The sequence below is a fragment of the Schistocerca gregaria genome, chromosome 2 (genome assembly GCF_023897955.1).
Source record: "Schistocerca gregaria isolate iqSchGreg1 chromosome 2, iqSchGreg1.2, whole genome shotgun sequence".
Lineage (NCBI taxonomy): Eukaryota > Metazoa > Arthropoda > Insecta > Orthoptera > Acrididae > Schistocerca > Schistocerca gregaria.
In genome coordinates, this window is record NC_064921.1 from 94,604,951 (window position 1) to 94,619,238 (window position 14,288).

A 14,288-nucleotide genomic window follows, 5' to 3' on the forward strand; every position below is an offset into this window, starting at 1 on the left:
CGCACATCAGAATTTTACCAACAATGCCTCAAAGATGCTTTAAACGCCCCTGTCGGACAAAATTACAATCTCCGCCTTCGCTTTAACCGTATTAAAGCAAAGATTCTCCGTATACATAACGAAAGGCAAAAGGAATTTTGGTCCGAAGTCGCGCCTTGTGCGTCGTCCTACCTCGCGCGTGAAAAAAACACGCGCAATACCCAAACACGTAGCATCGATAACGAATGCGTCAGGCTAGCACCTTGCATGGAAAACAGAGAATCTCCAACACATTACAGCCCACTACATGCCCTTATTTCAAGACGTCGAGATAGACGACGTAGCACTAAAGTACTTGTTATGTGACCTGCAGACTGACATTTCGAACGCGGACCGAGAACAGTTGATAGCAGAGATGACAGTACAAGACACAAAACCTATTATAAAATCATGCTCTAAAGGAAAGTCTCCGAGACCTGACGGCCCTCCCCCCCCCCCCCCCCCCCCCCAACCGAATTTTATCAGTTCTACTGGGACTTCTTCGGACAAAAACTCACCGACATAGTAAATGAAGTAATTCGTGGCACCGAAATCCCCGCAAAATTTCTGGAAGGTCGAGTTGTGCTCGTCCCCAAATCGCAACATACATGTCGTGGCCAAGATTTCCGTTACTCAATACGGATTACAAAATACGGATTACAAAATCGTTGCAAGGTGTCTTGCAGCGAAGATGAAGTCAGTGATGAACAAAGCTATCAGCTCATACCGAACGTGCGGAGTCACTCACCACAATTTTTTCCACGCAGCGTCCTTATACCGAGGCATAGTTGTGCACACGGCAGTCCATAAGGTATCGACAGCTCTTCTATCTATTGACTTTGTGAACGCTTTCGATCGCATAAGCCATAAATACTTTCTACAAGTCGTGACCAAAATGGGATTTGGCCGAAAATTTATCAAATTATTCAAAATATTCTCACGGTAGCAAGATCAATAGTCACATTAAACGGATGCCAAACTAAACCGATCCCCATTTGCCGCTGAGAGGCAAGGATGTCCGCTGCCAATGTTCCTATTCGTGATCGCCATAGACCCGCTTCTCAGAACAATAGGCAGGACGTCAAAAGGTGTACAAATACACAATGCTGCCATTTAATGTGTGGCATATGCAGATGATGTAGGCGCTTTCATTGACCACACAGCAGACATAGACTCCCTTCACCAGTATGAACGTGCGTCTGGAGCAGCGATAAATACTTCTGAAACTGGTCTACTTCCACTGGGTATGCTATCCACCGATGTTGTCCGTCCATGGCACAGAGTCGTGAGAGACCACCAAGTAATGGGTATAGACATAACTGCGTGCCCGCAGCATATGCAAGCACGAAATTGGAGAATTCTCAACTCCATTAAGGGCCTCTGCAGAAGCCACGCAACCCGGCACCTTAACTTGCACCAGAAAGTCAAACAAATCAATTCCTTTATCCTCTCTAAGGCGTCGTATATGGCGCAGTTGCTTAGCGTGCCAAAACAAATAGGACGTGCTATGTCTCAAGCTGTTTACTGGTTACTCTGGCGTCACTAAATCTTTAAAGTGCGAGCAACAGTTTGTGTCTTGGACCGGTCACAGGGAGAACTCGGGCTAGTAGACTTCAGTCGCAAATGTGCAGCGTTGCTCGTGAACCGTACTGCTGAACTGCAGGCCGGCTTCCCCAATGGATCGACAGCAGCCCTGTTGGAAATCTATCGGCCAGAATCGGAAAGCGCCCCAGTATCGGTGGCCAACATCCCTAACCGTATGTCATTTGTACGAGAGTATATCCTCAATAGAAGTTACGTCTTCCGCACGACCACGGATCCACACAGGACAGCACGGCAATTCTATATTGAATTGATGGGCCAACCTCCCCTGAATAAACTGTAAACTGGAAGCAAGTGTGGTAAAATATGAATAACAGCAATCTGCCGTCCGATGTGTCTGCGTTGTGGTACAAACTTGCCAACAACACGCTGCCCCCTAACCGCCGACATCCAGCTTCTCCCATCCCGCAACTGTGGCAGGTGTGGCGTGCCTCACACCAGAGAACACCGTCTGCAATGTCAAGCTGTTTCAGATGTGTGGGGGACTTGCAAGTTAATGGTGGCTCTCATCACGTGAACTACGCCGGCCCACGTCTCTGTTGATAGCGTCATTGTACCGGGTTTTAAAATATTTCCCACGTGCAAAACACAATACTGCTGTGTGGTTGTTGGGCCACACTGTCTACGCCCTCATCGACCGGCAAATTCACGAGGGACTCACCTTTTTGACTTACATTTGGGAACAATATGCTGAGATCAAAATCAGTGAAAAACGCCATAAATATTTTGCCAATTTCTTATCAGCTGCATTGCATCATGCAAATGCGAAACAACTCTAAGATGTGTGTGAGCTCCTCTCAATTTCCCTCAATTTTCCGTTTAATGTCGCAACTGAGTTTTGATGGATTCATACACGGATTTCATTCTTGCTTCTTAGATGTTGTTCTAGCAAATATAAGTCTAGATCTATAGTTAGCGTCAGGTGGTGAAATAACCAGTCTCCATGTATCTGTCCATCTTTGTTATATGCTACCTATAAACTAGTATATATATATATATATATATATATATATATATATATTAGGAAAAAGAAAGAAAGAAAAGAAGTTTTAGAGCGCGAGACAGTAACTGAGCAATAGGATGCGGTTACACTTGAAGAGTATGCTACAAAAGTGAAAAATGAAAAAACAACAAAAGAAAAAAGTAAAAAATAAAGAAAAAAGAAAGCACAAAGAAAAAGAAAAACAAAAAGAGAAAAAAGAAAGAGACAAAAAAAAACAAAAAATAGTTCTACGTTCTAGGGGACTGATGACCTCAGATGATAAGTCCCATAGTGCTCAGAGCCATTGGAATCATTTTTTTGTCAAAAAGTTTGTAAAGATGCAAAAACACAAATTTGTGAGAATTTTGATACTATTTTTTCGCCACATGAAAACGCCTTAGAGAATTATGACGCAGCAATAATTAAACTGCAGACTACTGAACACGAAAATCACGCCACCTTGCAGGCTAAAATTGACTCAGTTGCATCTACCGATACGGTCACGCAAATTGTACAAAATCAGGAAAACCTAAAGGACACAGTAGAAACGATTTCGACACAAATGGACGCACTGTAACTTGGTTCAGAAAAACACACGGTGGTAATCAATACATTATCGGAAAAAGTAGTTGAACTTTCGCACCAGGTAACTAATTTATCTACGAACGTAGACGAAGATCTGAATGATACAAGACCGGTAGCCTTTACTGACACACAAGGCTATGAACAAATTAGGAAATTAAAACAAAATCAGAATCAAAAGAGAAATGCAGGAAGTACGTCAGTTGGCGCAGGTAGTACAAGAATTATATATTTCAGAGGACACTCGCGCTCCAACACGGGAATAGGGATTCAGAAATAAGGAAAATTCACAAAGTAACAACACTGGGCATTTTGGAGTTTTTGAAAGGAGTTGGCAACGTGTATCGAATCTTGAGACGGAACCGCCGACACTACGTAACAATGACCGATTTGCAACTCGCCGACACGGCCATATTGACTATAAGTTCTTCATCACAACTCGTAAATTTAAAACATTCAAAAATTCCGGCAATGATATACATCCACCTGCTTGGCTTCATCACTTTGCTCATTTTCCTCCCAATTGGTCATTGGAGCACAGATTAGAATTTATGTGTGGCTATCTAGAAAATGAACCAGCAGTAAGAATGCAATCGGTCATTCGCCACTGTCACAGTGAAGGAGATTTCTATCATGCCTTCCTTTCTGTGTATTGGACACAGGCGACGCAAGATAGAGTAAAACGCAGCATAATAATGATGAATCATTTTGAACAGCCTGAATTCTCCTGCCCGGTAAAATATTTTGAGGATATGTTGCACAAAAATCAGTAGTTGTCAAATGCGTACAGCCCCTCAGAACTCTTCCTCATTAGCTGAATTACGTTGCCTGAACATTTAAGACATATTATTTTGGCAGGACGATGTAAAGACGACATCGGAGCTTTTCGGGGAGTTTTACAAGAATTGGAAATTGACACATACTGTCGCGGGACGCGAAAACTGGAAAACAACTATTACAGACCACATCCGTCACAATTCCGTGACGACAGAAATAAGCCGACCGCAGTGGCCCAGCGGTTCTAGGCACTTCAGTCAGCGGCTGCTACGGTCGCAGATTCTAATCCTGCCTCGGGCATGGATGTGTGTGATGTCCTAAGTCTAGTCAGGTTTTAAGTCCCATAGTACTTAGAGCCATGTGAACCATTTCACAGAAATAATAACCGGACATGACAAGACCACTTTTATAACAGAAATTGTGACCTTTGACACGACCCGTACGATAACCGTTGGCAGAATAACAATAGTAACAGGGAAAGATCACCTCTTCATAGTAATGATTATAACAGATGTAATGACACATTACGACACTGAGAGATGCAATACTTTAAAGTCTGCGCCAAAGATTAAATTTAGAGGAATGTAGAATTAATCAATGTAGTGATCATATTGGATTCTCTTTTTTTTCATACTCCAAGAAGGAGTTAAGATAACTCTCTCGATTGTTACCTTGTAGGTGGTGGAGGTAATTTTTGTTGTGTGCTGATAGGCAGCCATGTTGTTAGCATTTACAGAGTGTTTCAAAAATGACCGGTATATTTGAAACGGCAATACAAACTAAACGAGCAGCGATAGAAATGCACCGTTTGTTGCAATATGCTTGGGACAACAGTACATTTTCAGGCAGACAAACTTTCAAAATTACAGTAGTTACAATTGTCAACAACACATGGCGCTGCGGTCTGGGAAAAGTCTATAGTACGATATTTTCCACAAATCCACCATGCGTAGCAATAATATGGCGTAGTCTCTGAATGAAACTACCCGAAACCTGTGAAAAATGGTGAAATGGCTCTGAGCACTATGGGACTTAACATCTGAGGTCATCAGTCCCCTAGAACTTAGAACTACTTAAACCTAATTAACCTAAGGACATCACACACATCCATGCCCGAGGCAGGATTCGAACCTGCGACCGTAGCAGTCGCGCGGTTACGGACTGAATCGCCTAGAACCGCATGGCCACCGCGGCCGGCCCGAAACCTGTGACAACGTGTCTGGCGGAATGGCTTCACATGCAAATGAGATGTACTGCTTCAGCTGTTCAATTGTTTCTGGATTCTGGCGGCACAACTGGTCTTTCAAGTGTCCCCACAGAAAGAAGTCACAGGGGTTCATGTCTAGCGAATAGGGAGGCCAATCCACGCCGCCTCCTGTATGTTTCGGATAGCCCAAAGCAATCACACGATCATCGAAATATTCATTCAGGAAATTAAAGACGTCGGCCGTGCGATGTGGCCGGGCAACATCTTGCATAAACCACGAGGTGTTCGCAGTGTCGTCTAAGGCAGTTTGTACCGCCACAAATTCACGAAGAATGTCCAGATAGCGTGATGCAGTAATCGTTTCGGATGTGAAAAATGGGCCAATGATTTCTTCGGAAGAAATGGCGGCCCAGACCAGTACTTTTTGAGGATGCAGGGACGATGGGACTGCAACATGGGTCTTTTCGGTTCCCCATATGCGCCAGTTCTGTTTATTGACGAAGCCGCCCAGGTAAAAATAAGCTTAGTCAGTAAACCAAATGCTGCCCACATGCATATAGCCGTCATCAATCCTGTGCACTATATCGTTAGCGAATGTCTCTCGTGCAGCAATGGTAGCGGCGCTGAGGGGTTGCCGCGTTGGAATTTTGTATGGATAGAGGTGTAAACTCTGGCGCATGAGACGATACGTGGACGTTGGCGTCATTTGGACCGCAGCTGCAACACGGCGAACGGAAACCCGAGGCCGCTGTTGGATCACCTGCTGCACTAGCTGCGCGTTGCCCTCTGTGGTTGCTGTACGCGGTCGCCCTACCTTTCCAGCACGTTCATCTGTCACATTCCCAGTAAGTAGAATTTTTTCAAACAGATCCTTTATTGTATCGCTTTTCTGTCCTTTGGTTACATTAAACCTCCGTTGAAAACTTCGTCTTGTTGCAACAACACTGTGTTCTAGGCGGTGGAATTCCAACACCAGAAAAATCCTCTGTTCTAAGGAATAAACCATGTTGTCCACAGCACACTTGCACGTTGTGAACAGCACACGCTTCCAGCAGATAGATTACGTACAGAATGGCGCACCCACAGACTGCGTTGTCTTCTATATCTTTCACATCACTTGCAGCGCCATCTGTTGTTGAAAATTGTAACTACTGTAATTCCGAAAGTTTGCCCTCTGAAAATGTACTGTTGTTCCAAGCATATTGCAACAAACGGAGTATTTCTATCTCTGCTCGTTTAGTTTTTATTGCCGTTTCAAATATACCGGTCATTTTTGAAACACCCTGTATGATTTGTGCGACAAGCATAGCAATTCATATTGTCTTTGAATAAGAAAATAGTGAAAAGTATCTAAGTTTTGGGAGACTTATTTAAAGCGACATAGGATTGAATTTGTTTATTTCCACCGTCTTTATGAAGTAAACTGATGCCGACTAAGAAGATAAGCACGGTCAACAAAGAGAATAACATCGATGACGACTGATGAATTAATATTGTGGCAGAAGGACTAATTCTACGTTTAAGGTGAGAAGTCTGAATTCAAAAATATTATTAATCGGAATTGTAAATTATATTTCAGGCAAATTTCACACAGCACCGAATTTGTCTGCATTCAAACCGGTCAATACAGTCCGTATAAAAGCCTTTCAAAAATTCTGAAGTTAAAGTTCCATATCCATATTATATTTCTTTTCAAAAAATCAATAAACTTATTTTTTTTTATTTCGCCACACTAGCGACCACTGACAGGAACGGTGCTGATGGAACAAAGAGTAAAAAGTACTTGATTGTTGCACTACAATTGTACTAATTACTGTTTCTCTGTTACATGACGCACATGGAAAAAGACGAATAAGCTCGAACAATATTAATTGTATAAACGGATGACACAATAACCAGAAGGAACAAGGATAAGGATTTACAAAACTAACGTAATCGTGAGTGACACAGCTCAGCCGGAATTAAGGTAGGAAAGTGCAAGCGCGTTGAGCGGCTGCACCTCGGCTTAACGCCACTTAATGCAGAACCTTTTCCTTTCCATATTAAAATCCTGGTAGTGTTTGTGGCAATGCACAATTACACTTTGAGTATTATATTTTTATGTTCAACAATCGCAGAATTAGAAGACGTAGTGCACCATCTTCTAAATTTGCACGAAATAACTATTGCGAGATATTTTTATTAATTCATCTGCAAGAGAATTTAAAGATTTCGATAAACAATAAAAACCAGACAAAAATAATATCTTCACAATGGAATCAGAGAATTTTAATTTGACAAATGTTCATGGACACGTCACCGATTCTGACAATAGTGACGTAAATGACTACTCAATTAGTTTTTCAGCACAACATAGTGTAGAAGTAAATACAATTCAATTGCACTCCACAGTGATTATCGAACCACTTGCAAATGAAACCTTGTACACAGTCAATTAGCTATTGATTACCAGATCAGATGGAAATATTTCACGTGAAATCAGCCAACCTAGCCCGGTGACGATTCAGTCAGACCATGATACAGATACAATGATTCCAAATAATGGCATAAATACAAACACACAAACTTCAGACAGTTACGCTTGAGGCATTATATAGTCTGATGTCAAACGTGAGCACGCAATTATCTGATTTAAAGATCCGTACCAACACGACAAACACAAAACTGTCAAGAATGGAAACTGGGTTCCGACAGCATTTTTCAAGTGTAAACACGCAATTTGAAAATATGTATAAACATTTCGCTCGACGCTTACATAAACTCACCAATGAAATCGGCCAAAAATTGTCAAAAAGTCATCAAAACAGTCAATAGTGTATATAATGCATTGGTAAATGATTTAGAAAAGAAATATTCAGATCATACAAAAAATAGGAACTGTCAGCAATCGTAGAAACACACAATCAGAAACAAACGGCACAAAAAGATATACATGAATACGTAGAGGCTATTCAGTTAAAAGTACAGTCCATATTGAATAAATACCTGACCAAGTCAATAAAGTTAACGAAGAAGTCGGTCTTCTGAAACAGGAGAGACGACGTATTAACGCGGATATCATCAAAATAAATGAAACTTTAGGAACCGGTAATGTATAAGAATCAATAACTGACCGGGAAACAAAACTTTTTGAAAAATTTGGTAATGAAATCAAAGTAGCCGAGGACAGAATGTATAAGGAAGTTGCTGGTAGTCTGTGAGTATTTCAAATGATCTGCCTACCTCAAGCAACAGGTAGCGTGCTTGCATCTCGACGATTCTAGTCGATGAGAGACTATTGGAACATAGACAATTTCCGGTTTTCGCCGCAGAATCTAGAAAAACTCATCCAGTAGTGTTCGTAAGAGCTTTTAAAAATATCTTACCAAGAAACTGGACTGAGTCACAGAAAATTAGATATGTAGTAGGCTTCACACAAGGCGACGCACTTTCGTGGGCCAGAGACATGGCAGAACTGTGCACCACCTATGAAAAATTCGAAGGGGCTTTCTTGGAGAAATATTGGTCTATTGGGGTCCAAGAAAGAATGAGACATGAGGTATTCAACCCACAACCACTCAACCTTAAACACGGCGGGTTGAGAAAGTATTTCGAAAAGTACTTGAATAAGACGCGGTATTTGAACAATCCAATAGAGCACGTAAATGTTCTCAAAATTCTGAAAAACAGACTACCCGGGCGTACTTACGCAAAAAGTTGGTAACCATAGCGGAGGAAGACCTTGAATACTTTCTTTCCCTGCTTGACCAATTGATCTAACGTATGAAGAAAGGCCGAGCACCAGTAATCGGAATGAACACTTCGGAACCAATAAAAATAGCGATAACGAAAATAATTTTAATACAGTGGACAAAACCAACACAATTGGCATCCGTATGCTACATGGGCAAATAATGGAAACCGGAATTATGGAAATCGGAGGAATTCGGCGCCACAGAGAAGTGACGACCGAAGATATAATACAGATTACGGTCCACGTCGGTATGGAAATGATAGAAATCGGGCAAATTATTGGTCAGGGCCGCGTGATGAAAGGCGGCCAGCCAATGAAAATTACAATAGTTACAGTAATAGGAATGACGACTAAGGAGAAATAGCGACGGCCGGGCGCAAGAAAATGTTGCACGCAGAGGTCTGGAAACTAAATGGCGACAGAATAACCACTCAGTACACATCGTAGAGGTAACGGACATTAATGAAGCAACGCCGTGGTCCCCCCGCCCACCGGTAGAGAACAATTGGTCGCAACGAGCCCCCACTGGCTGACCGATATCACAGCAGGGGTCACGGACATACACTCATTACATCTTAAACTATTATTTTCAAGATACGATCAGAGCGCTACCGTAGAAGAAGATCTATACGAAGAAGAGCTGAAAGCACCAAACAAGGTAAGAGACCGATCGGCTGTAATAACAGAAAAGATAGGGAATATAACTACCAACGGAATTTTAGATACAGGCGCAACTACGAATATTATTTATAATAGTTTACTTAAAGAAGTTTCGAAAACGTTAAAAGTTCCGTTGTTGCCAACGGAAAATTGTAAAATCTTGACAGCTGTATGTAACAAGTCAAAAAGTATTAAGTGGCTGACTCAAATACCTCTTAGCATTAGCGACGTCACGATAAACTGTACAATCTCAATCGTTGACAACTTAATCTTAAATTGTATTTTAGGTATAGAAGTTTTCCGGTACTATAAAGTAAACATCGACATAGGCAGTGCACTTTGCTATTTTCGAGTGGGCGGGTGTAGTGGGTAGGTCCTGTAAAGTCAACAATAGAGGATAATGGCAAATTAAAGAAACACGCTGAAGTAAAATTAGTTTACCCACAAGTTTTATTAATAGATATTCCTTTCCCCGAACAATTAGACACAGAAATATTTAAAGAACAAGCAGCCCACGATAACGTAGGAAAATCTACATGTCTTTCAGAACCTCAACAAAATGAATTAGCAGACCTTACTTATGAATACCGAGACATTTTTAGAAATGAAAAATTATGGATACAAAATGGAAGTTTACCCACATAAATCGTACTGCCATGAGGTACCCTGGGCAAAGAAGGAAGCGGTTCGCAAGGAGATAAGTAGGATGGTTCTGTGGAAGGTGATTGAACCTTCGTATTCACCATACTGCAGTCCCAGCTATTAGCAAACCGGACAGATCGATCAGATTAGTACTTGATGTGCGGGAAATTAATAAGATCATCGTACCAATAGGCACTAGGCTAGAAAACTTAGATGAGCAATTGCTTAAATTCCATTGAGTGAAGTATTTCACATCCGTTGACATGAAGACTTCGTATTGGCAAGTAGCCCTACATAACGACTGCAGAAAATATACTGCGTTCATACATGCTGGCAGTTCCAAGTACTGCCCTTCAGACTCCGTGTAAGTGCTGGGGTGTTTATAGAGGCTTCAGACAGAGTATTGGGTGCAGAACTGATTAGCAAAGTGACGTTGTATGCAGACGATTATTAATAGCCAACGGAGACCTGGCAAAAGCATGTAGAACTGGTACACAAGGTATTCCAAAAGTTCCGAGAAAATGACGTCACAGCCAATTTTAAGAAGTCCGAATTCGGAATAGATCGAATAAAATTTTTAGGCCACATTATTTCACCCGACGGAATTTTACCAGATACAAAATGTTTGATGCCATAAAATATTTCCCCTCACCACGCACACGTAAACAGATGAAAACTTTTGTAGGGGTCACGTCAATTTTTCGAAAATTCGTCCCCAAACAGTTACTCAATAGTGATTCCCTACTCAACCTTTTAAGGAAAAACCACACATGGTTGTAGACAGAAAAAATGTGAGGAAGATTGCGTAAAAATGGAACAGGCGCTCATAAATGCATCCATTCTGAAGACTCCTGACAAGAGCTACAACTGCCGGCCGCGGTGGCCGAGCGGTTCTAGGCGCGCAGTCCGGAACCGCGCGACTGGTACGGTCGCAGGTTCGAATCCTGCCTCGGGCATGGATATGTGTGATGTCCTTAGGTTAGTTAGGTTTCAGTAGTTATAAGTTCTAGGGGACTGATGACCACAGATGTTAAGTCCCATAGTGCTCAGAGCCATTTGAACCAGCCAAGAACAACAACTTTTGTTAGAGCACGGACGCCTCATGTAAGGGATTAGGCTCTTGTCTGTTCCAATTAGTAAATGACAATGAAGAACAGAAGATAAACAACATTAGCTTTGCCAGTAGAACTTTAACGGAATGCGAGAGGGCCTATTCGGCAACGGAACTTGAAGCGTTAGCTGTAGTGAGGGCTCTCCGCAAGTTCCAGTACTGCCTGTGGGGAAGGCATACACGAGTGTTTTGTGACCAAGCATTATCGTTTTTACTCACGTGTAAATTGCTGCACAAACGAATTGTTCGTTGGTGTTTATTCCTCCAGGGATTTGATTTCAAGACAGTTTGTATCAAGGGTGAACAAAATGTAATTGCCGACGCACTATCGCGCTCGCCACAAGCCTTGAGTGAGTTCAATGAATTGATAGAGCATAATTGTGATTTTAGAGTTTTTCTGATGCATGATGACACATTTCAACAACATTACAGAAAGATGTTTGAAGACATGAGGAAACTACATAAGGAAGACAGTAGATAGAGACAAATTATACAAAAACTGCAGAGAGATGAAAATACTATATTGAAACAATATTACTCACTGTCAAACGAAGTTCTTTTCTACAGGCGCAATCCACAGCCCAACCCAAGGTGTGTATGCATCCTGGAAGAATACATAGACAATTTGATAAGACACACACATGGATTATGGGGACATTATGAGGTATCAAAATGTACAGCGAAAATATCAACGTATTGCTACTTCCACAGGATTGAAAAAATGATAATAAAGTGTACAATATGTCAGAGGGATAAACATTTTAATAGATCTTGTTTGGACGTGTTACACCCCATCATTCCAACTAGACTAAGAGAACTAGTTTCCGTGGACGCAGAAGGACCATATCCATGAGCTAGGGCAGGAGTTGGATACGTGATCGCATTTTATTATCTCTTTACAAAGTGCTTAAAAATGTATGCTATAAAAGCAGTAACGTCGGGATCAATAATAAAATGCATGATGGAAGATTACATACCACGAGTAGGAAAACCGAAAATTATATTTACTGTTAATGCAACAAACGTCACTAGTAATAAATGGAAAACATTTCCCGAATTTCAAAACATAAAACATATATTAGTGTCCAAATTTCACCCAGAATCGAGCCCGATTAAGAGACATTTTAAAGAATTTAATCGCATTATAAGAACTTATACCAAATAAACAGACAAAATTGGTACAATACCTAGCCCCATTTCAGCATATTGTAAATAATTTACTTCATACTTCAACAGGCTTTACACCTACAGACTTATTGATTCAAGGCACAGAACTTGACGAATGGGCTAAACCTTTACCTAAATTAGGCACGAAAGAAATAAAACTAGACGAAAAGGTACGGCAAGCATCAGCCTACTACAGATGGAAGAGCAATCAGAAACGAGGAGAAAACAGTTCAACAAAAATATAAGAATGGTTACAGAATTTGACATTGGGCAGGAAGTACTACTACGTACCCACCCCAAATCCTCTAAAATTAAGGCATCAACAAAGAGTGGCAGTCTTTAAAAGACAAACCTCAACCAGGATGTTATCTGTTAGGCAACGCAAGAACGGGCAAGGTGAAAGGGTTATACTCTCACAAATATATCAGGGAACCTTTCCATTAAATGTCATATGTTGTATTATTAAAATACGCAACATTTTATCACACATTAAAATTGCTGTCATTAGCATAAGAAACTTCGTCATTTAAAAAGTACATTCAAAAAGTCAGTCAGTTAGTGAAAAACATGCATTAAAGCAGAAAACATAACTGTAGTTTCAATTAAACATCGAAACTTGGGGGCATATGCCAGCTTTAAAACGCATAGTTAAACACACCTAACGAAACATGCGTTACTGTGAGTCTTAACACTATAAAATAAATCATACTGTAGTTTTGTAGTCTAACTCAGTTATTTAGGAGCGATGAACAATGGCAAATTAGCGCGGAAGTCAGAGTTTGTTCGCTTCAGACGAGCAACAAACCGCGTCAAAGTTGCAATCCAACGCTCAGCTGATGAGCACGCGATAGCTACATGGCAAGACGAGGGCATTGGACGCGCTGTAGGCAGCCGAGGAGAAATCTTCCCCCCTCCCCTGTGCGATCAGCTGAGTACATACAAAGCGCGAGGGTGCATGCATGGTCGAGTCCAGGCGACACGTGACCCATATTACGCGATGGCTTCTATCACAAGTAATATTCACCAACAATGCGGAGTTTTCACCGTGTCTGCAGTCCATTCGTGGTACATAAGCACGCATGCGGGGGACGTTTCATGAATGTTTTGACACTACGCTTACTATGAGACACAGTGACGAAAGTCATTCAAAAACAAAAAGGAAAGGGGTACATGAGTCTTGTAAATAGTAGCTTAGAAAATTTAGTTATAAGCTGGTAGTGCGTCGTATTAAGCGAACATACAAGTACATACTGGTCATGGACAGTATTTTAATATTACATTGTAATGAGTAAAATCTTAGAGGTAACACTAGCTGTACGGAAGGAGAAAGAAAATAGAAAAATAGAAAAAAAAATAATGAGGATATATAACCTGAAGAAAGGCTATGTACACGATAACAACACACAATTTCATATAGGGAAAAGCTAGCAGCAAAGAGGAAAGCAAAGAGGTAACCCATACATTTACATTACACAGTAGCGAGCGATTTTCAGTATAAACAACAAGATAAACGCGTGAATTTTTGTGACTAAAGAAGCGAATGACAGAAGCTTTAAAACAAGAAAATAATTAACAGATCTATGCAACGTAAGTAATGAACGTGAATCGCTCTCAAAGCAAATACCTAGGCTTTATATATAGAGAGAAACACCTAAAGCACTTAGCAAACACAACTATCTAGAATATGTAAGCTATACCCGAGGGTACATGTACGAAAGCGAAAGCTAAAGTGTAAAGGAGGAAAATATGGAATGATTGCATTAACGGACCGTAAGTCAGTTATGTATGTCAGAATAAACATTTAGTT